Source organism: Equus asinus, chromosome 3 (assembly GCF_041296235.1).
Source record: "Equus asinus isolate D_3611 breed Donkey chromosome 3, EquAss-T2T_v2, whole genome shotgun sequence".
Taxonomy (NCBI): Eukaryota; Metazoa; Chordata; class Mammalia; order Perissodactyla; family Equidae; genus Equus; species Equus asinus.
The window spans coordinates 44,952,927-44,976,082 of NC_091792.1; the positions used below are offsets into that span (position 1 = coordinate 44,952,927).

Genomic DNA, 23,156 nt, shown 5'->3' on the forward strand with positions numbered 1-23,156 from the left:
AGATTGATTCCAAGTGAAGTTTTTACTGCAAAGACCATTACACCTAAATTTCTGACTGATGACTACATAAACCTGTAGACAGATGGTACCCCACAGGTCTGAGTAGAACCTTTTTCCCAGTCTGCCCATGAACAGAGCAGTTCTCCAAATGGCTACCTGCATTTTCACGCCTACACATCAGTCAGACACCATGCATGAGCCCAATGTCTTGTTTCCCAGCAGACCACGAGGCACACTGTACCTTTTAAGTTCCAGCAGATTGACTCAGGATTAGCTGCCATTTCTGGAAAAGGACAGAAGACCTGTTTTTTAAAATGACTCTGCTCTAGAAGTGAAAACCTCAGGTTTCAGTGCAAATTGTTACATGGAGAAGCGGAAACAGGGAGTTTATAAAATTCCCATGCCTTAAAATAATCAGGTGGAAGAAAAAAAGAATTAAAGACTTTGCCATATAGCTTTGGAGGACTAGCTTATGATTGAACTAGCTTGTAACAGGCAACACCAGCTCCTCCTGCGATGCTGCTAGGCATCTAGTGATTTTTTTTCAGATACTATTAAGTTCCCTCATTCTAAATCCACAGATGCCTATATCTTAAAAAGGGGTAGATCTTACAGACATTAGCTGAACTATTTTATGCTATAGTCTCTCTGAAAACCTCTCAGAAATGTCAGTAAGCATTGATAATAAACCCTTATGGACCCAATCTATAAAAATCCCTTGCTTTCCACCTCTGCTAAATCAAAGCTACTCTACTGAGCAAGTGGGTCTGTAATCCTGTCTTCTTATCAGCAGACACCAAGTGAGAGGAGTTAAATTGCGCTCAGGGGAATGCTAAACTGAAGATCAAAGGCCCGCTCTGAGCTCATCTGTAAACTCCCTTTGAAGTTCCCCCTCTGGGCCCGGTTTTCCTCTACTATTTCAAATACTCCTGCCGATAAAATCCCAAACCACAGGCTGGTTTTTTATTTGAGATCTATTATCTTTTATTGTAAAGTAAGGCATGATTATTATAGAAGAAGTAAAAAAGAATACAAATAAGCAAAAATAAACTACATTTTAAATACTTATAATTCCAACTCCTCCGAGGCAATTACTATTAACTCTTTGATATGTATAGTTCCATATTTCCTTGTGAACCAAAAAAAATCTAACACTGCCTATATTGTTTTTATCTAACGAATATACTTGTATAGCAGCATCGTTTCAAATGGCTGCATAGTATTCCACTGCATGGATACACATTAATTTAACTAATTGCCACTGTTTTTATAAATACAGATACATATGCCCATGTTTCCTTATTACAAACAGCACTTAAGGAATATATCTGGTGCTAAGTATTTACAGTTTCCTTCTCTTAGACTGTGATATGCATCTCTTTATTTCCTTAAGAAAATCTATATTTTAGAACACTAAATTTTCCATTATTTTCCTTTTTGTTTGAAAAAGAGAGAAAGAGTAAGATGGAGTCATAGAATCGTGAAAGGCCATTTGCCATATTTGAATATGGCTGTGGTTCATGATTAATGATTTCTTTGCAGTTTTTAAGCCATATACTTTCAAAAGGCCATTGTAATTGGCTACAAGCAATATTATATACATACATGTGGAAAAGCATTAAGAGTAAAAGAGACATGAGAAACCACATGGCGAAAGAGGAGAGCACGTGTGTAAGGAAAGAGCCATGAGTTAATTTTCAGTTAATTTTAATATTCTGACAGCCAAGGTAAAAAGGAAACATTATAGGTGACGAAATTCTCACTGTCTGATAACAAGAAGTACGCCAATTCAAGAGAGTCAAACTTTTTTCTGGCACTAGGGATAAAGAAATATTTCCCATGTATCTTTATACAAAGACATTGATTAATGAAATTTTTTCATCCAACATTTCCTCTTTATAAGACAAGGGCACAATATTACATTTGATTTCAGGAAAAACATTTTTATGAGAAAGGCTAACATAGTCCAAGAAGATGGCTTTTGAGCTAACTTGCTTCAAAGATGGAACCCGGAGAAATTTATCATAATTGCCCCAAATACAGCTTCTTTCCAACATCTCTCACTTTACTCACAAGTTGGCAGGAGCTAAATAGTTGGGGACTCCAGAATTGCTGACAGCAGGGTGGACATTTACCTCAAATCTTTGAATTCATTCAAAGCCATCACCACTAAGTTGAGCCCCATAGAGCAAGACGTAGACAATTGGGCTGCTATTATTGTCTGTGAGCTGCATGGACCACAGAGGAATCTCAGGGTAGTTTGATTGGAATGAAAGTTGCCAACTCAAAAGCCGTCGGGTGTCACTAAATGTATCATGGTGCTCTGCGTGAACAGAGGCAAACGAGAGATGCTCATCTAAACGTAGTCGCATTCAACAATATAAAAATAGCGTGGCAGGCAGTCTCCCAGCAGAATTTGGCCTGCAGGCAGCCAGTTGGGACCCCTGCTGACAATAACTGATTTGGAGCAGCAATGCTTCCCGTCGAGCCAACCAGAATGAGTTCACTACAAAATGTACCGCCAAGTTGTTGGGTAAACATACTCACTCATTGTGTGCTGGACTTCATCAGCCAGGAAAGCTTACTTTAGTGCTCTTAACAGTAGTAGGCAATCAGGAAGAAGGACTCCTCCTAATCCAGGATAGCACCACCACATCGTCAGTCTCGAGAAGCTTGTTTGCTTTGCTATTTGCTATAATAAAAGGTGATGCATCGAATTAATTGAAATAATAATATTAATCAATATTAAACCAATAGTTTGTCTCCATTCGAATAGATTACAACACCATCTTATCCATCTTGATTCTAGCAGGAGTATCATGAAGAATTGCTATGCACTGGAAATGTCCCTGCTCCATCTCAGCTTTCTGAGCTCTTTAATTCAGCCATTCTTTGATATAAACAGTCAAACTAAAAGATGGCAATATTGAGGAAGAGAACAAATTTAAGGGAGAAAGGATGACTTTTAACCTTACTTTAAGGTCAAAGCGAATATTTCAGGAAAAATAACCCACGGGGAAATAATCTCTAAATAAAGATTTCTATGGCTCAGTTTTTAGCAGAGTTGAGTCCAAGTATTTCATTCTTTCAACACTTAAGTTAACAAATGAACCATTAAACATATGACTTGTTTTTACAACTGTAAAGATTTTCTTTAAATTGAGTTAAAATATGTCATTGCCAAGTTAGTACACATTGATGCCTCTATCCCACCCTTTTAAAAGAGAATAAATAAATTCACAGGAAAAGAAAAACATTTTATTAACATAAAGCTTTCCTTATCTTCAGCTTTGCCTCTATCGCAATTTTTTTCAAGAGTCTAGACCAGCGCTGTTTAATACTTTAGCTATTAGCCATACAATACTATTTAAATTTAAATCAAAATTATCTAAAATTAAAGTTCAGTTCCTCAGCCTCATAAGCCACGTATCAAATGCTCAGTGGCCACATACATCTACCGGATGCCACATTGGACTGCACATCTATGCAACATTTTCATCACAGAAAGCTCTGTTCTACAGCCGTGGTCTAGATAACGTAAAAAGCAATCAAAGCGTTGCCCATAAAGAAAATTACATGGAAACTTGCTGGGGGAAATAATTCGCTTATACCTGCTGCTTGAGGAGTGTTAATTTGTTGTTTAACTACAAAATGACTTTTTTCTTCCAACTATGCCCAGCAGTATTGAAGCAATAGTGGATCAAATTTGCTTCTCCAGCTGAGTGATTGCTGCCTTAACAATGTCTTAAATTGATTCCACAGTCATTTTCAGTTACTAGAACAATCTTTTTTCTAGTAATTAGGACATGATGCTATTTATTGTTTTTCAACTTGACTCTCACACTTGACTCAAAGCTCTTGTCTTCTCTTACCTTCTCCTCTGCTCCATGCACACTTTCATGTCGAAGTGGAAAAGCGGATGTGGTTTGTCTCTGAGACATCTTCTTTTCTTCCTTGTCGCAGATATTTGCTACTCTGATTTGGGGACAAAAAGGGAATGGGAATGGAGGCAACAAAATTCTTTTTTTTTTTCTTTCAAAGATTGGCACCTGAGCTAACATCTATTGCCAATCTTTTTTCCCCCCTTCTTCTTCCCAAAGACCGCCAGTACATAGATGTATATTCCGGTTGTAGATCCTTCTGGTTGTATGATGTGGGAGGCTGCCTCAGCATGGCCTGATGCGCAGTGCCATGTCCGCACCCAGGATCCAAACCAGTGAAACCCTGGACCACCGAAGCGGAGTACGCAAACTTAACCACTTAGCCACCGGGCCAGCCCCAACAAAATTCTTCTTGTGTGATTGTCTCCGCAATGTTGGTTGGGAGGGTCCCTGCTTTACTTCTAGTTTCCTTGTGTGACAGCCTCTACATAAGTGGTGTACCTGTGAAGTTTCATGCTGGACCTCTCTGTGTCTGAAATCCTCCCAGTCTCCAAGGGCCCCTCCAAGGGGCAACTTATCTCCTTCAAACTCACCATGACATGTCTTTAAACATCAGGAGACACAGTCAAGCATTTTCCTCTTCATTCCCACGGTGAGGGAGGAAAACTGAAAAGACTAGTGTGAGGGAGGAAAACATCTTTCCTCTACCCACTTAGGTTAAGTATCTGGGGACCTGTGAATTAAACTGTGAATTAAACTTAACAAAAGACAGATTTAACAGGAGAAAAGATGCACAATTCTCATTAATATTTATGTGCACGGGAGTTCACAGAAAAGTGAAACTTAAAGAAGTGCTTAGACTAGGGAAGTTCTTTTGTTTGTTTGCTTTTTGTTTTTTGTATTTTTTTTTTTTTGAGAAAGATTAGCCCTGAGCTAACATCCGTGCCCATCTTCTTCCACTTTATATGTGGGACGCCTGCCACAGCATGGCTTGACAAGGAGTGCATAGGTCTGCACCTGGGATCTGAACCGGCGAACCCTGGGCTGCAAATTGAACAGCTGCACCGCCAGGCCAGCCCCTAGGGGAGTTCTCTTAACAAAGGAAAGAGGATTTGGGCTTCAAGGGATGATAAATTGTAGGGAAATGACTAGGAAATGTATGGGGGAACTAATGAAAGATAAGAAATATTTTAGTAAGATTGTTTATTCAAACTTATCTTGGCATCAACTTCCTAGCTTCAGTGATAAGCTTTGCTCTTCTCACAGTGGCAGGGAGTGGTGGGGGGCAACTTCCTCAAAGGGAAATTTATGCCCTGCTTTTAGGCAGATAAGGGGAGGGCAGAGACTTCTTCCTGCGTCTGTTGATTCTAAATAGCCTTAGCTCAAAATAATCCATATGCCAAAGTGGCATATTTTGGGGTGACATATTCTGATATCCTTCAAAAGCATTCATACTTTTAGCAACAGAATTAGTCTCCAGATTCTTTAGCTAAGTAAATATCCAGAGGAACAGGGTGTGAGTCTCCCCATTTTCAAGACATCCCCAGTCTTCATGAGGATTTTATTGAAGCTGACTTGCCTCACTCCGTGGATCGCAAAGCACCCTTGTCTCCTCCTGCAAGGACAGGGGAGGGAGGAACCTCCAGCCGTAAATTGTGAGTTCTCCCTCCCTCAAGTTCCAGGACAGCAGGGGGAAGTGAGGCAGGTGTGAAATGGAGATGGTAACTAGTGGTGGCAGTAAGGACAAATGGCATTTAGTAAGCCCTGGCATCTATTAATGGCTTAGGAATACTTAATGCCTTGTGTCTTCACCTTTGGGTTTCAGCCACAATTTTGAGAAACAGAAAAAGTCAAACTCAACATTCTCTTACATATACAATAGATATTGAAATCAGCCTTAAATTTATGCGTTAAATTTTCCATCCCACCATAGTAAAACAGGTTACATTTGGAAGTATGTTCTAGAAGAGTTTCCAAGTCAGAATAAGTAAAGCCACTTGCCTTTTGATACTTGATATTTTATGGTTTCAAATTCACTGTTTGCAGCCAACCCCCGGGGTGAAAAACTCTAATTCACTCTAATTCTTGGGATAGAGAAACAGCGTAAACAACCAGTTTCTCACAGGGACAGACTATGTGGGCTTTTTCGACCAGATTGTTTGAGATGGAGCCAACCAATGGCTAAGAATGAGGGTAGTCAATTCACACGAGAGGAGGCCCCATGCAGGTCAAGCTCTACCTGCATATCTGAGGGTTGCCCCTGAATAATAAATATCTATACCTGAGGGTCGGCCCAGTGGCCAGCAGTTAAGTTCTCATGTTCCGATTCTCTGCGGCCCAGGTTCGCCGGTTCGGATTCCGGGTGCAGACATGGCATCGCTTGGCAAAAGCCATGCCGTGGTAGGCATCCCACGTATAAAGTAGAGGAAGATGGGCACGGATGTTAGCTCAGGGCCAGTCTTCCTCAGCAAAAAGAGGAGGATTGGCAGCAGTTAGCTCAGGGCTAATCTTCCTGAAAAAAAAAAATTCTAATGAATCAATTCTAATATAGTGGTTAAAAGGGTGGGCTTCAGGGTCAAACACCTGAGGTGATCATCCATCTCATATTAGCTCTGTGAGCTTGAGATAGTTGCAAAACTTGCTGAGCCTCTGTGACACCCTACAATGGTGCATCATGGGTAGCATGAAGGTAATATACGATAATACAAATGTAGGGCTGGAGTTATGCTCGAAGAGTTGTTATTATTAAATTTTACATTACATTCTAGTAGAATTAGAATCCATGAATTATTTTAAAGGCTTTAGAAGCAGAGGGAGGAGAAGGAGGAAATTTTTTAAGAAATATTTGACGGACTAACTTGCCATCAGTAATGTTCCCATTTACCACACACGCCGCCCATCCTCTGGATGGCACTGTTCTCCATTGCTGGACTGTGCTTTCCAATGTAATTTTTTTTTGAGGCACCACATCATTTTTGGTGTAATGTTCTTTTTTAAAAAAAGTCATATTACCATGTGACATTTGTCCAGTTTGCTTTGTCCATAGGAAACCCTGAGACCAATTGCTTTTTGAAATGCATATCTATTTTTACGATGTGCTGTAAATGAGAAATCACAAAGATTCAGATCAAAAATTTTACATAAAAATAAATTTAATTCTAAGAAAGGCCTCCTATATCTATCTTTACTTCCAACCTACTATTTGTAACAGCAATAGAGTAAAGGGAAATCTTGTCACTGAAATAAAACCTGGAAAGCAAAATCATCTTTGTGTGTGTGTGTGTGTGTGCAAAAACTTGCAGTCTTTTAATACAAGTTATTACCATTAATGTAATAATTGTGGGGATGTGTTCAGAATCAGGACCCACGTTCGATTTCCACATCTGTAAAATGTCATGGAAATAAGTCTGGAAAAATTTAGTGTGCATGAAGATTTAAGAAAGAAATAGTAAGCCTGATTCATGGTTTTTGCCTCTGTTTTTAATCCAAATAAAGGGGAACTATAGGTCAGGTTTTTAATTACTTAGTTAATCTGAATACAGGTATTTATAGGACATTTTATTTCATTGTGCTTAGTGATTTTTTTTATTAAGATCATGATAGTTTACAACCTTGTGAAATTTCAGTTGTACATTATTGTTAGTCATGTTGTGGGTACACCACTTCACCCTTTGTGCCCTCCCCCCACGCCCCCTTTCCCCTGGTAACCACCGATCAATTCTCCTTGTCTATGTGTTAACTACCACCTATGAGTGGAGTCATACAGAGTTCGTCTTTCTCTGTCTGGCTTATTTCACTTAACATAATACCCTCAAGGTCCATCCATGTTGATGTGAATGGGACAATTTTGTCCTTTTTTATGGCTAAGTAGTATTCCATTGTATATATATACACCATATCTTCTTTATCCAATCATCAGTTGCTGGGCACTTAGGTTGGTTCCACATCTTGGCTATTGTAAATAATGCTGTGATGAACATAGGGGTGCATGGGACTCTTGGAATTACTGATTTCAGGTTCTTAGGATAGATATCCAATAGTGGGATGGCTGGGTCATAAGGTAAGCAAAATCATCTTTTTAAAAATTTAAGTAAAAGATGAATTTATTTTTCAAATTCTTTTTAAAGTGGCAAAAATCTTTGAATTGAATTAAGGTTTTTTTTTTTTTTGAGGAAGATTAGCCCTGAGCTAACATCTGCTGCCAATCCTCCTCTTTTTGCTGAGGAAGACTGGCCCTGTGCTAACATCCATGTCCATCTTCCTCTACTTTATACGTGGCATGCCTACCACAGCATGGCATGCCAAGTGGTGCTGAACCAGTGAACCCTGGGCCGTGGAAGCAGAACATGCTCACTTCCCTGCTGCGCCACCAGGGCCACCCTGAATTAAGGTTTTTTTTATATAAGAAGGCAATTCTGAGAAAGTAATGTAGATGCTTGCTATGAACTAAATTGTATCCCCCCAAATTCATGTGTTGAAGCTCTAATCCCCAATGAGATGCTATTTAGAGATGGGCCTTGGGGAGATAATTAGGTTTAGATAAAGTCACGAGAATTCAGCCCTCGTGATGGGATTAGTGCCCTGACAAGAAGAGACACCAGAGAGCTTGCTTGCTGGCTCTCTCTCTCTCCCTGCCTTGTGAGGACACAGAAAGAAGGCAGCTATCCACAAGCCAAGAAGAGAAACCTCACCAACAAATGATCATATTGGCAACTTGATCTCAGACTTCTCTCCTCCAGAACTGTGAGAAATAAATTTCTGTTGTTTAAACTACCCAGTGTATAGTATTTTGTTAAAGCAGCCCAGGTTAAGACAGCATTCTCCATACTTACTATCAACAAAAGTTTTTGAGTATTTTGAAATAAATGTGTGCCTTGTTACGGAAAGATATATTACTTTGAATGGAATCCACGGACATTTAGAAATATGTCATAAAATGAGGGAAAAAGAATTCGGGAATGATTTATGCAGATCTAAATAAAAAGAAACAGTCATGTTCTGTCAGCTGCCTTGCTGAGGCATGTGAGTCTAGCACTGACCCAGTGAAACCTCCTCAAACTGAGCACACAGCTAAGAGGGCAAGAAGAATCCTAATCTAAAGAGATTAATTCAGAATTCACTTGCCACACTGGTGGTCAAGTAAATTCAATTCTAATATAAGACTTTTAGGGAAAGGCCCAGAGGTGTAGTGGTGAAGTTTGTGTGGACCGCTTTGATGGCCCAGGGTTCACAGGTTCGGATCCCGGGCACGGACCTGCACTCCACTCATCAAGCCATGCTGTGGCAGCACCCCACATACAGAATAGAGGAAGATTGGTACAGATGTTAGCTCAGGGCCAATCTTCCTCACCAAAAAAATTTTAAATAAAATTAACTTAAAAAAAAGAAGTTTATACTTTCCTCCTTGCCATGAAAGATTGAAGTGAAAATGCCATAGTGACCTGATATAAATTAATAATCAGATTAGTTGACTCTTTAACCAGAATATGTGAGATTCATGCTGAAACACTTACTGAATACCTTGGATTAATTCTTTAACTGCTCTAAACTTCAGGGTCCTCATTTGTAAAAATGAGAATGGTAATAATAGTACCTGCATCACTGAGTTGACATGAGTATTTTAGAAAAGTGCCTGGCTTCTGGCAGACTCTCCACTGATATTTAATGCCCTGGCCTATCTGAATATTGAATTCAGTTAATGGACTCACATTTGTCTGGAAGACTGAGCATAGACTCCAAAAGACTCCAGCAAACTTTAACAAATCATTTTTTTATTCAGACCCTACTGAAAACTCAGTAGGCCTTTTACCAGTAAAAATTACCTCTCCACCATTGAAATAGTAAGTTCCATGGCATCATATGATGTGGAAAATTTTTTTGTAACATACATTTATTCATCTACAATTTTGCATGAGAGTTGAGGAAATTTAGGGGAAAAATGTTAAATGTTCAAATGTGATTAGTTTCCTCAAAATACAGACATAATTGAAACAAATATGTCTTAATTTTGATACAAGTTTTATAAAATTATACAAATCTTCCCAATGGTCATGAATCAGTTTTCATTACAAACTTAAATTTTTTTTAATTCAGGCAAATAAGCTTTGATTTAATATTAAAGTGTTTAATTATTCTTTCACAGTGCCACTTTAGATTCTAACCACATTGCTTTTTTATTGTCTGAGAATATCTGCCTTTTTAAAAAAAATTTCTGTGAGAAAGGTTGGCGCTGAGCTAACATCTGTTGCCAATCTTCCTCTTTTTGCTTGAGGAAGACTGTCGCTAAGCTAACATCCTTGCCAATCTTCCTCTGCTTTATGTGGGATGCCACCACAGCATGGCTTGAGGAGTGGTGCTAGGTCCATACCCTGGATCCAAACCTGCAAACCCAGGGCCGGCTAAGCAGAGTGCGCAAACTTAACTACTGCACCACCAGGCTGGCCTGAGAATGTCTGCCTTTTAATTGGAGTGCTTAAACTATTTAGGGTTATTCCTTCTGAACCTTTTGAGTGTTCCTTTCCCCCTCGGCCTCAGGTAATTTCCTCACACACAAGCACTGGTCTACACTCACATGAAGACTCTAGCGGGCCCTCTGCAGATCTCTGAAATTCTCCGAAGCTCTCTCCTCCCAGTCATTCTGCCTATAAACTTTTTTTAATCAAGATATAATTGTTATAAAACATTGTATAATTTTAAGGTGTTGATTTAAGACATTCATATATTGCAATATGATTACCACCGTAGCGTTAGCTAACACCTCTATCACATCACATAATTATTATTTCTTTTTTGTTGTGACAACAAGATCTAGTCTCTTAACAACTTTGAAGTCTATAATACAGTATTGTTGACTATAACCACTATGCTGTGCATTTGACCTCCAGGATTTATTTATCTACTAGCTGCACGTTTGTTTCCTTAAGCAGCATCTGCCCAATTCCCCCAACTCCAGCCCCTAGTGACCGGCATTCTACTCTGTTTTTATGAGTTCTGCTTTTTTATATTCCACGTAGAAGTGACATCATGCCGTATTTGTCTTTCTCTGTCTGCCTATTATCACTTAGCATAATGCCCTCTAAACTTCTGCCACCTTTGTCCACCCAATTTCTCAACTCCATCTTCTCAACTCAGACGTACTACCGACAACTACCTAGATTCTTTCTCCATCACGGCCTCTTCCAGGCAGTAAACTGGGGCAATGATAGGGCTCAGTTCATGTTTCTCCTCTCCCAAGGATTCCTGTCCTTTGTTATGTGATGACCCGTGTCTTGATAAATCATTGTTTCACATACTTTGTCCAGTTGTTGTTCAAGCAAGAGGGGAAATCCAGTTCCTTGTTACTACAAAAGGCCTCCCATCTTGATTTCCAGCAGGATAATTAGCATGAGCACCCGAACTGGTAAAGCCTTGTTGGTTCTCTCCCAGTTGATGGACACGGAACCCTCGATTGCCTTCAGCTAATTGCATGATGCCTCCCAATACCACTAATGGCCAGTTTCACTTCTGCCCCAGTTGGACAGTGACCTGCACCCAGGAATGGCCCTTTAGCATGCCTCCTGCTCTTCCTCACCCCGAGTAGGAACACTCTAAGGTAAGGCCTTGGAGGAAGGAGCACAGGTGAAAGGAGGGGACACCAGCACAGACCCAGCACGTATAATTTAAAGATCTCTTGCCCTTGACAATTGATTTGATTGTCATCTTCTCATTATACTTTTATTTCAACTCAATGCTATTGATACCCTTGACATACTGTATATAAACTGTCTCAGAGAAAAACCGTATGTACTTCAGTTTTTCATGACTTCCTTCCCCATCCAAGGCCCTCTCCCATCATTTACAGCCCAGGAACAATTCAATTCAAGGTCCGTATGTCTCCACAGCTTCCACCCACCACCAACCCGATCCATTTGGCCTTTAACGTATATCTGTGTAGAAGCCAGTCCATATCTCCGTGCTCTGACTCCTGCCCCTCCCAACAGTACCTCTGTGACCCATCCAGCCACAGGGGTGGACAATTGGGGTTCAGTTGGGCCTCAGGCAATCCATCTGGGGAAGATGGTGTGCAGTCATCAAAAGCAGGCTTGGGGCTTGAAAGCAAGCCCATGCCTTTGCTCAGGGAACTCTGTGGTCCTGGAGAACCTGAAGGCAGTGTAGAAATGGGGGAGGGGGGAGACAAGAGCTCCAGGTGTGCAGGTGCCCCCGCCCAGTGAGGAGGGATGCAGCTGGAGGACAGGGTGCCCAGGGCAGGAGCTCTAGTCACCCAGGTCTAAGGGTGGTGCTGCCGCATTGTAAAACTCTTACTAAGGAACCATATCTAAATGCATTTTTTAACTATTGAAATGCTTCTGGTGAGAAATCTGATTCTCTGAGTCTGATGTAAGTTACTTGGAAAAAACAAACTCACAAATTTAGTAACAACAAATAATTTTTACCTCAAGAAATCTGAAGGCTTCAGCAGAAAAATTTTCCCCTTTCTGGTCAAGTGGCCTTCTGGAAAACACTGACTAAAATAACAAGGAATTATCTGGGGAGCAGATTGCAAGAACTAGAATGAAATAAAGCCCTTCTTCAAAAACAAAGTGCTGGAAATCCATTCTAGACAGCATTTGTTTATAAGAGATACAGTTATATTTGTCTGCAATGAATCGGTTCCAAGAACCTTAATTCCACTGATCAGGCTTGTATGTCCTCACATATAAGTGAACCCTTAAGGGAGGCCTTTATGCAACTGTAAGGTGTCATGGGAAAGGAAAGAAATGCTGTCTGCCAAGGGTTTCCTTCAATTCATTTCACCTCAAGCCTTTGTTCAGACTTCACTAGCCCCTGCTTATCACGTGGAAATAAAAGAAAATATTCCAGATAAAAATCGGACCCCACTCTGCCAAGACAGTTCTTGTCTAGATTTGTTTATACACATTCGCAGTTGATTGAAAGGCAGTTTATTATTTCTTTGGGCAGGCAGAGCTTCTTATTTTGGAGAAATAATCCAAAAAGGGTTTTAATAAGTTAACAAGATCTTTTTATTGCCTTGGGTCAGTAACAAAACTAAAAGGTTTGTTTACATGTTTCTCTTACTACATTCTTAAATAAAATTCACAAGCCAATCAGGAAGTTTAGCATCATTAACCCATGACAAAGGGAAAAGTGTTGTATCTGAAAAGAACTTGAAAAATTTTTTAAGCGTAATATCATTTTTGTGAGGTATTACAGTGACAGTAAAAGACAGAAACTAGGTTTGACTTCAAGTCACACAACAGCAATACACACTGATATTTTACACAGAGAACTTACTTCCCATCTTTCGAAGATGAAAGAGAGAGAAGGCAGGAAATTTCAAGGAGAAAAACGATTGCAAATTATCTTTAAACTCCAGCTGGACGTGCATATTGCTTATGTCTGACATTAATTCCCGCTGAAATTTATATGAATCTCACCAGGAAATTGGAAAAATGGAGACATTAGAATAAAGTATTATGTATTTGACTTGTCCAGGGATTTGAGCTTGTTCTGAGATTCAAAAAGATATAGGACTGAAAAAGTGTTATGCGTTAATGATCAGGTCTATTGGTACGGAGATAGGATGATGCAAAGCTGTTAGTCCCAAAGGCAAGAGATCCTGTCAAACCACTTCAGAGAAGAATCAGGTGTATTACTTTAAAGAGCTAGAATTTGCTTCAAAGGTCTTAGGTGTCATTGGTTATGCTGAAATGAGACAAAATGCACAATGCCTTTAAAAATCATAGAACCAACTCTAGTGGCGGCCTTCTTACAATGTCAGCACCTGGACTCTTATCCAGAACTGCTCATTTGGAACGTAAAGCACACCAAGGAGGAATCTGGACCACAAATGTCACCCCCACCCATATCCTGACACCCCAAGATATGTCTCTTTCACAAATAGAACAAAGTTCTATTTGTGTTCTGCCCCAGGAAAAAGCCACTCAGGCAACTTGCAAGAGTAAATGGCTACAAAACAAATGAGTTTTGTCAATTAATAGCTATTTGCAGTATATTCTGGTTAATAATCGTCCTCTATATACTTATTATTCTTTCACAAACAAGTCTTCCACTTCTTGCCAAGATCAATAACAGATCAGATTTTCCCTCTTGCCTGAAGCAATCAAGAATACCAGACAGAATATATGGAACCGTGGTTAAACACACTGGGCATCAGACAAGGAAGGACAGCAATCCCTGAGATAAGAAACAAATGGCACTATGACTGTCCCAGCTTACTGCTCTGAAAGAATGTCCAGGCCCTAGTACAGGAAGGGGGATCTCAGTAAGGCCCAACCTGAGGACAAAGTCTCATTGCATTGAGGAGATGAAAGTGAGACTCTGGGGAGACTAAGAAGCCTAGAATTGGCAATGTAGAGAATTGGAGAAAAAAGCTGCCCAGAGAGAGAAATCTGGGACTCTGCAGAGGGTCCTTCTCGAGCGTTCCTCTGAGCATTAATCAGCTCCTGTGTGGGAAGAAACAATCTGAGGCCAAGGAGAGAACCTCCCGAAAGGATTAAAACAAACACTACTCGGTGCTCTCACAGGGCCAGGAATAGTGCCTGCTCCCTCTGGTCAGAGTGGACGATCTAATTCATGGGGTGTCAGGTAGAGTACTCAGATAGGATTTGCCTCTGTTGTGGGGAAAAATTAGCCTTAGACTATGCTCTTCTGCTCCTGAAAGACCAGAAAAATGTCCTAGCAGTAAAATTGTTAGAGCAAAGTGTAAGTACATTTTATGGCTTGATATATCACTACCCATTCGGCCTCTATCAATTTACGTCATCCATTTCTTTCGCAGAGTTGCCGTTAGGGATTTATTTACTTATTTGTCAATCTGGTGAGTACAATATTTATCTTCATGGCTTACCTCACTTGTTCCTTATCAATTCTGTAATATGACTCAGCTACTCCCGTGAATTGCTGACGCTTGCCACGTTTCACTGACAGCTCTGAAGCTAGCTCAGTCTGCTAGATATGATCTAAACCTCACTCCACAACACGTACACATCAGGGGCCCAGTTTGGAGACTGACCACCCTCTCCTACAAAAGAGAATTGAGATTCCAATTGCCAATGCTTTCTTCTTTTTCTCAAACAAAAAACAGCATATTAAAAGTTCACCTTACTGATTTAAAGTTATTCTTTACCAGTGGGCTCAGAATAAAGTAATAAAATAAGAACCTATCCTTCAGAGACAGATTTGAATTCCAATTCCTTCTCTTTTATCTACTAATTTCACCCAATTTGACCCTGAGCAAGATAAATTTTCTCTAAACGTGTTTAGCATCTAAAAAATGAGAAGATTAATACCTACTTTTAACGAGTTGTTGTGAGGAATAAATAACAAATGGACAGTCATTATGGAAGCCATCAGTAAATATATGAAGAGATGTGCCCCTAAATGAAGAAATCACCCAGTATGTTCTAAGTTTTCTAAGTAAACTATAATCAATTTACAGTGAAACTACCATCATTAGACTTCAAAGAATTTCAAAATAAGAAGCAAAGACGCTAGTGGGAAAATCAGCAATGGAGTATACTTTATAAAATTTCATTTCACTTGTGAACTTAAGGATGACAAATAAGCCAAAAAGTTACAAAGATCACCCCAAAATAAAGAAATCACTTGATGCAAAGAACAAAATTGCTGTCCATGTACCAGTTTACCTGCAGCTGCTCTAACAAATTACCACAAACTTAGTGGCTTAAAACAGCAGAAATTTATCCTTACACAGTTCTGGAGGTCAAAAGTCTGAAAAGAGACTCAGAGGATTAAAATCCAGGTGTTGGCAGGGCTGGTTTTTCTTGGAGGCTCTGAGAAAATCTCATTCCAAGCCTCTTCCAGCCTTAAGAGGTTGCCACATTACTTAGTTTGTGGTTGGGTCACTCCAGCCACTTCCTTCCAGAGCCATATCTCCTACTACTCACCTCTCCTGCCTCTCTCTTATAAGGACCCTGGTGATTATACAAAAAATTCAGGATAATCTTATCTCAAGATCTTCAGTTTATCACATCTACAAAATCCTTTTGCCTTCCAAGGTAACATCCACAAAGTTCCAAGGATTGGGACATGGATACGAGAAAGGGGGCAATTACTCAGCCTACCACAGTTAATAATGTGGTACATTGTTTATAATTTATAATTCAGACAACGGAATACACAAAGAACACTACATTGAATCACGCAAATCAGATTAGGAAGCAACAGAGTATGGGCCAATCCAACGCTTCATCTTCCATAAATCTTGTCCTGACCCTCTTCAGGTTTCGCACGTTTGTGTTTAAGGCAGACTGTGTGTATAAAAGCATGTGTGGGAAACAACAAAGAAAATCTTGGCTGAGCACCTACCGTGTGGCGTGAATTGTTTGGGCGCTGGGGATGCAACAAGGAGCAAATCAAAATCTCTACCTTCATGGAGCTCTCATTCTAGCAGAGGGCAAACAGTGTTGCAGGAACTCTTTTAGTACCACCAGCAATATACGCCTTGATTGGAAAGTAAGGAGGCTCACACATTATGTTTTACTTCAATATAAAGAGCCGGAAAATGTTAAAATTTACGACTTCCAAGGCAGCTGCATGAAATAGACAAGAACTCACCCCAAAATTTTAGAACTTATTGTAAAAGATAAAATAAATTTCGTCTGAAGAGGGGAGTTTTTAAACACCCTGGTCAAAGGTGGAAAAGAAAATTTGGAAATTGGAATGAATTCCAGAGGTAATTAATAGTTGGGTGCAGAGTAAATGGATTAAATTAGGAAGAAGGGAAGCTGTTATCTCCTTTTGTTTTGATCTTATAACTCAGTTTAAGGCACGACAGAACTCCTAAGATATAAAATAGAATATTTCATGTGAAGGAGTAAAAATGGCCTCATTTTTCTGGCCAAATTTTACATTTATTAAGATAAGAAAAATGAGAATGCTATGTCTTCTGGTTACTTTAAACTCACATTTGCTTGATTCAAAACGTTAACCGAAAAACAGCTAACAGAAAAGATGAGAGGCTGATTCAACAGGATGATTAGCCTCCTGGTACGAAACAATTTTAATTTCTTATTATCCTATTATATTTTCCGATAGCCCTTTTCCTCTTCCTCCTAATAGCCCATTTTTCCTGATCTTTCTTCTCTGATTTAGTGCTCTTTTGTTGGGTTTTTTTTTTTTTTTTTACTTATCTCTATGAAATTATAAAGAGAGGCATTAAGTAGCACCTTAGCTCTCCTCTGTGCCTCATCAAGAAGCCAAAAGAAAAACACTATTTTAGGCATGGTGAGTTTTAAAAGTTCTTCTGGAAAAAGTAATTTTTCTTTTCAAGGCATCAAGAAAACTTCAGCTGAGACGATAGAGAAGACCTATAAAGCTACTTGTGAAATGAGAAATCATATCGGAAAGCAGGATGTGGGCGATAATTAGTGGAATCTGTACGTGTGTCAGTTCGGTTTAATGGGATAGGCAGGACCACAGTGACTAAAACGGAAGAAGGGATTCATTATGGGGTTTACACTTAACAATTGTGAGAGAAGCTGGGGAAAGAAAACTCCAGAAAGGGGTGGTTGGAGAATCAGAGAAACGTCACTAATTAGGGACTATAGGGAGAGCTGGTGAAGATGTCTATGCAAGGCTACTGTGTCTGCATCTGGTGGTGAGTCTGAAGTTGCTGTAGGTCAGCCAGGCCAGAGGGAGGGGGAAAGCCTGCAAAATTGCAGTAAGGAAAACCTAGAACCAATGAAGATCAACCGGAGCTCCCAAAAGACAAGCAGAAATATGCGTCTGTCCTCATGGCCACTCCAGGGACCTGCAGATGTATCTGGTGCCCTTCCCCATGGAGCTGCACATGTGGCTGGCCCAGGACATAGAGAAGCTGAAGGAGGAGAGACAGCAAGTGATGAAGCAGCTGCTGCCGATGTAGCTGCAGGCCCCGCTGCTGCCCCACCGAAAAGAGGTAAACCTGCGGATCCGGGGCCGCATGCATGAGCGCAGCAGCACCTGGAACCGGCGCCGAACCTCCTGAATCATTGCTGTGGGGTCCTCAACCTTCCAAATGTTGCACACATTTCTCCTGTGGCCAACCCTAGCCCGAATCAGATAGGAAAGGAGAATTTGCACAGTTTTCCCTTAGGTATACAATTTATTCAATCTGAGTTCCCGTGTCTACTATGTACAAATTTGTATTTTGTCCCTTTCCTATCCTAACATCCCCCAAATCCTCTAAATTAGTGCTTCACAAACTTTAGTGCATATCAGAATCACCTGGGAATCTTCCAATTCATCATATTCCAGTTCAGCAGGTCCAGGATAGGGCCTGAGATTCCGCATGTCTATCATGCCATGTCTTTACACTATGAGATTTAACCCTCGCAAATGAAAATGCTGTGGTGGCAACTTTTAAACTGGGTTCCCTTCAGACCTCCATTCTCCAGAGGTGCCTGACAGGCCACGGGTTGGCAGGGAGAGGGCAGGTTTGGCCTATGCGTCACCCTAGGCTGCTCCATTTCTATTTGTTTACATATTGGAATTTCACATAAAAGTTCATTTGCAGGAAAATATGCATGAATTCCCTGGTTTAATAACAGCAAAGCTTAAAAATCATTTGAATTCAAATGATCATGAACCTAATTGCAAAATTATTTTGGCATTGTTTTTGAAGAAAGGAAAATAAAAACTCTACTCTGCATTATCTGCATTGCATTATAAAAAACAGCCCTGGAATCAGACATTGAGAGCATATGAATTTTTATAATTTTATTAGTGATCTTTGCCTGTTGGGTAATACCAAATTTTCCTCAAATATTTCAATAGATTAACCGACTTCCCATTATAACCTTGGGCTAATTACTAAACTTCTTAGGGATTTTATTTCTATATCTATATTCAATTCAATTCACCAAATATTCATTGAGTATTAAGTAGGTTACAGATGCAATGCCTTAGGATACAAGAGGATTAAGTCATAGTTCCTGTCTTGGAAGAGATTTGCTTTCTATTAGAAGAACTAAAATGACTTACTATAAAAATGAGAGAGAGGGGTCTGGCCCAATGGCATAGCAGTTAAGTTCATGTGCTCTGTTTCAGTGGCCTGGGGTTCGCCAATTCAGATCCCAGGCACAGACCTCTGCACCGCTTGGCAAGCCATGCTATGGCAGGCGACCCACATATAAAGTAGAGGAAGATGGGCACAGATGTTAGCTCAGGGCCAGTCTTCCTCAGCAAAAAGAGGAGGATTGGCAGAGGATGTTAGGTCAAGGCTAACCTTCCTCAAATAAATAAATAAAAAGGAAAATGAGAGAGAGGGGCCGGCCCAGTGGTGTAGTGAATAAGCTCGCACACTCCACTTCAGTGGCCCAGGGCTTACAGATTTGGATCCTGAGCGCAGACCTACACACTACTTTTCAATCCATGCTATGGCAGGCATCCCACATATAAAATAGAGGAAAATGGGCACAGATGTTAGCTTAGGGCCAATCTTCCTCAGCAAAAAGAGGAGGATTGGCAACAGACGCTAGCTCAGGACCAAATCTTCCTCACCAAAAAAGAGCGAGAGAGAGAGGAGAATCATAAAAAGTACAAATGTGCAGAAGTTCAAGGGAAAAATTGTCTTTACTTGGGATGACCAGGAGGACTTCCAGAAAGAATTGGTATTGGAAATGAATCTTCAAAGGGTGACTAAGATTTCTTCTATTACAAATGGAGAGGGGAAGCATTTCTGGTGGAAGACACAGGCTGAGGAAAGGGATGAGACCACAAAATTAGAGAAACAGAGGTATGAGGAAAACAAGATGTATAAGACAGGATTCAAACAGAGCAGCAGAGTCACTATGAATGTTATGGAATGGGGATTTGCAGTAGGAATTTGGTCTCACACAATTGTGAGAGGAGCTGGGAAAATGAGGATCCAGAAGGTGGAGGTCAGAGGAGATACTCACCTGTCAATCTGAGAACCAGGCTCATCCAGCAGCAAAAGGGCCCCGGAAGGGGGGCTGGCCCCGTGGCAGAGTGGTTAAGTTTGCGCGCTCCGCTGCAGGCGGCCCAGTGTTTCGTTGGTTCGAATCCTGGGCGCGGACATGACACTGCTCGTCGAACCACGCTGAGGCAGCGTCCCACATGCCACAACTAGAAGAACCCACAACAAAGAATATACAACTATGTACCGGGGGGCTTTGGGGAGAAAAAGGAAAAAATAAAATCTTAAAAAAAAAAAAAAAGGGCCCCGGAAGGGGAGCTCATGGGGAGGTCTACAGGAAGCTGTCACCTTTGTGTAGCTAGCACATTTGTGAGTCCACAGCCAAGCACCTGGAGGTTGCTCAGGGAACGATATTGGTCAGGAAGGTGAGTGGCTGGGACAGGGACTGGACACGAAGCAGGGGAGAGCCAGGACAGGTAGGAACCCACCAGGCACCCCTACATTTGTTCATCTCAGCATCCACCTAAGACCACTTTCAGAGAGTAACAGCCACTGCTTCACTTCTGCCTTCCAACTCTCACACAGGTTCCTCAAGAGCCACACAGAGAAGCTTATTCCGGGCAACATAGACCCCAGCTTAACAGGGTTGACTACATAAGGTGTCTAGTTTAAACAGAGATGGGATATATACATGAATGTGCTGGAGATCAATTTCATTAAGGGTACCAATGGACATGGTATAGGCCATGATCTGCATGGTACGAAATTTGTTCTTAATTAGTTATCAAGGGGATTATCATCAGTACTGTAGTGAGAGTGATATTGGAAGTTTGTTTATGCAAGTTCAGGTTGAAAAGCCAGACACAGATCCAAAACTATCCAGTCTGGCCTAGGAAAATATCCCTTGACATGAAGTCCTAATCCATTCTGCCTTGAAACAGCCTTATCTAAGAGAGAGAGAGAGAGAGAGCTCTATAGCAGGGCCTTCCAACCCCTGCGCCAAGACAAGCCTGTCAGTACTGGTATACTGGAAAGGGGTTAGGTGTGCTAAACATTGATCCCCCAAGCCTATAGGGCTGTGCAGTGGCAGTCAGAGAGCTCCTAGACCAGTTGTCTCAGGCAGTGAGCATCTCTGTCCAGGGTTCCTAGGAAGTGGCCCTAGCAGAGGAAGGACTGACCTGGAAGCCCTCAGTGGCAGGCAGTGAGCATGATGAGCTTCATTTAGTCCTTGCTGCTTCCCCACCATGCGCTTAGCTGGGGTCTCTTGCAGGAGCCAGCTGCAGCATGCATTGCTGCCCATCATGGAAACGGAGCCTACAGAGCTACTGGAGGTCATGTCCCGGACGCCTAAGGAGCTCAGCAGGAAGCACTAAGTGTACTGGCACAGGGTGGGAATGGGGGCGGGGAGACAGACCAAATTCTTGGCAGACATCACCCACGCAGCGGCTCCGACTCTCTGCCTTCATGTATTTGTTATTCTTCTGTGGGTTTGTGGCTAATTTGCCTCTTTTCTGATTCAAACTATCTTCAGGTAGACGACGGCTCTAAAAACACATCCACATTCTGAAAATTAGAGCCTCATCGTTATTTTGAAATTCTGATACAGAAAAGTTCAAGTAGATTCAAAATCTATTGACATTCAAAACAATTTCAATGTTTCATCTCTGAGGGGGAATAAAGGAAGAGCTGCTTTAAATACAGTTTCAACTGCTACAAATACTTTACTTAAATGGCTGAAAAAATAGTTTTAATTTTTAAATCACATACCTATGTGAACAAAATTATAGCCATTGAAAGCATAAAACCTACCATTAAAAAGATATGTTTAGGGAAGTAAGTACAAGTTTCTCATTACCAATCCTGGAAGATTTTATATGGAAATTTTAAGCACAGTCTATATTTAATATCTGCAAAGTATATATTTATATTACATTAAATAAACGTAGTGGATCTTTTCACTAAACATCATATAGATACCCCCAGATTCCCTCCTGTTTACTCCAGTGTATTGTACATTATAATTTTATAGTTTTCTATGTATTACATAATGTTAAAAATAAAAATGGTCACAAAGAACTATTTTTGAGAGTAAAGGTTAGGAATGCACATTTCTTTGGAGTCAGAGAGACACGAGGAATCTTGCAGCTCTAATTCTTTATATCCCAACATTGTATCCAACGGGCTGACAATACCATGAAGGATACTGATCCCTGAGACCCTGCAGGCAGGACTGCTCTCCAGCTCCACATCTGAGGCAAATTCATCCTGTGCAAATGACAGTGAGTAGTAACTAGTAATTTGTCCTCTCGGTTTATCAGTCTTCCTCTGAACTAATTTTCTTAACTGAGTTTTTTAAAAGTTTTAGATTCAAAACTGCACTTTAAGAAGATCCATCTGGCTGGGACTATACCCGATGCAGTAGAAAGGGGAGAAACTAAGAAAAGGAAGAAAAGTTGTGTGCTATTGTGACAGTCAGAGGAAAAGAAGGAAGCCCTAGCATCAGATTGAAGAGAAGGCATGGAAAAGAGAAAACCAATTCTTGGGCACCTTGCAGACTAAAATCTTCAGAATGTGGATTTGAGGGAGAAAGAAAAGCCTAGAAGTCTAATATGACTGAAATCTTGATTGTTGAGAGGATGGTAAAAGTGTAGTTAAGGAAGAGATAAGGAAGACCTGGTTTAGGGAGGAGAATAATTTGGATCCGGACATGCTGAATTTAGGTCCCGGGGGGACCAGTATAAACCAGTATAAACAGTATAAACTCTCCAGCCAAGCGATCAAAATACTGATTCAGAACATGAAGAGAAACATACTCAGTTATACAGTATAATTTTCAAACAGAAGAACAAATTGAATTGTTCACAGATAATAAGAACTCGGGTAATACTAATTCAGGTAATGGCTTTTGAGATTCGGAAGATGTTTCCGTGTTTTGTGCTCCTCCTCTGAACAGGCTTGTAAATGCCTTTGTCTTCCCAGGCTGTACCCCTAGACTAGGCTTGAAGGGTGCTTCATGCAGGCAACAGATAAAAACATTGAGCAATTTGTTGGATGCAGTGTGCCTTAAAAAAAACTTTTTCATGCCTGAAATCTTTTCCATTTGTAGTATTTTCTTAAAGCTATTTTTTCTTTTAAACATAGCAAATATTCAAAGTAATGATATTAGCTCTGAACAAATAACAAGGCACTAGATAGAAAAAATGTATTCATACGTCTCTATAAAAAGTACCTCTATCAAACATTGCCTTCATGAACTGAGAAGTCATTAAACAGCATGTTGGCTTCTGTATTACAGACAAATGTGAAAATAATTCACCATCCTGATGAAGATTAGTGGTTGGGAAAATGGCAAAATCATAAGAAAGTATGTGAAAGCT

General features: G+C 40.5%; 1 long non-coding RNA gene across 2 annotated transcripts; it reads right to left on the minus strand.

Moving 5' to 3' along the window:
• Positions 1 to 1,443: 1,443 nt before the first annotated feature.
• Positions 1,444 to 21,124, minus strand: LOC139044795 (uncharacterized). Of its 2 annotated transcripts, XR_011501995.1 has the most exons (5): positions 20,958 to 21,124; positions 19,802 to 19,988; positions 6,163 to 6,393; positions 3,873 to 3,975; positions 1,444 to 2,692 (listed from the first exon to the last, which is right to left on the minus strand). It is a non-coding gene; the product is annotated as an uncharacterized lncRNA (long non-coding RNA). The 2 variants fall into 2 exon arrangements; XR_011501994.1 differs by lacking the exon at positions 6,163 to 6,393.
• Positions 21,125 to 23,156: the final 2,032 nt, after the last annotated feature.